Below are 704 nucleotides of genomic sequence, written 5' to 3' on the forward strand. Positions count from 1 at the left end.
GAAATGTGTTTATGCGGTTTAAGGTTAAAAAAACACATTATTTTCCACATACTGTACATTATTGTTTCTCTGGATTCTGGATCCTCTCTTGACTCCGCTGGTGTAATTACATCTTGCCCATTTGCAGCCAGTATCGCTGGAGCATATGTGAATGAACACTCTCTTTCAATTGCCTCTGGTCCCGCAAGATTGAGGAGTATGTAGGCTTTAGTTTTATCTGGCTTTTCACTGTGGGCTGCTGCGATAAATATGTTGAATTCCAGTTCGAATTTTCGCTAGTTTTCTGCTATGTTGCCATCGAAAATCAGCAGGCCTGGTCGGGCGAAATCCTTCGGCCATTGTGTCCTCTTCTATCCTCTTTCTTTGTTGAATATTTTGACTTCTGACACCATGTAGTTTGTTATGGAGACCGAGACTATTTGTATATTGGAGAACAACATGTTTATTAGCTCTCATGTAGAGCTCGCATCCCTCAAACTTGTACATCAAACTTATCTAACCAGCAGGGGGCACTCCAACACAGGAAAGACCATATATGAACATCGCTTCCTTAAAGGGGTCATATGATGTTGCTAAAAAGAACATTATTTTGTGTATTTGGTGTAATGAAATGTGTTTATGCGGTTTAAGGTTCAAAAAACATTATTTTCCACATACTGTACATTACTGTTTCTCCTCTATGCCCCGCCTTTCTGAAACGCGTC

The sequence above is a fragment of the Sinocyclocheilus rhinocerous genome, unplaced genomic scaffold, assembly GCF_001515625.1.
Source record: "Sinocyclocheilus rhinocerous isolate Xijiao unplaced genomic scaffold, SAMN03320098_v1.1 scaffold2011, whole genome shotgun sequence".
NCBI lineage: Eukaryota > Metazoa > Chordata > Actinopteri > Cypriniformes > Cyprinidae > Sinocyclocheilus > Sinocyclocheilus rhinocerous.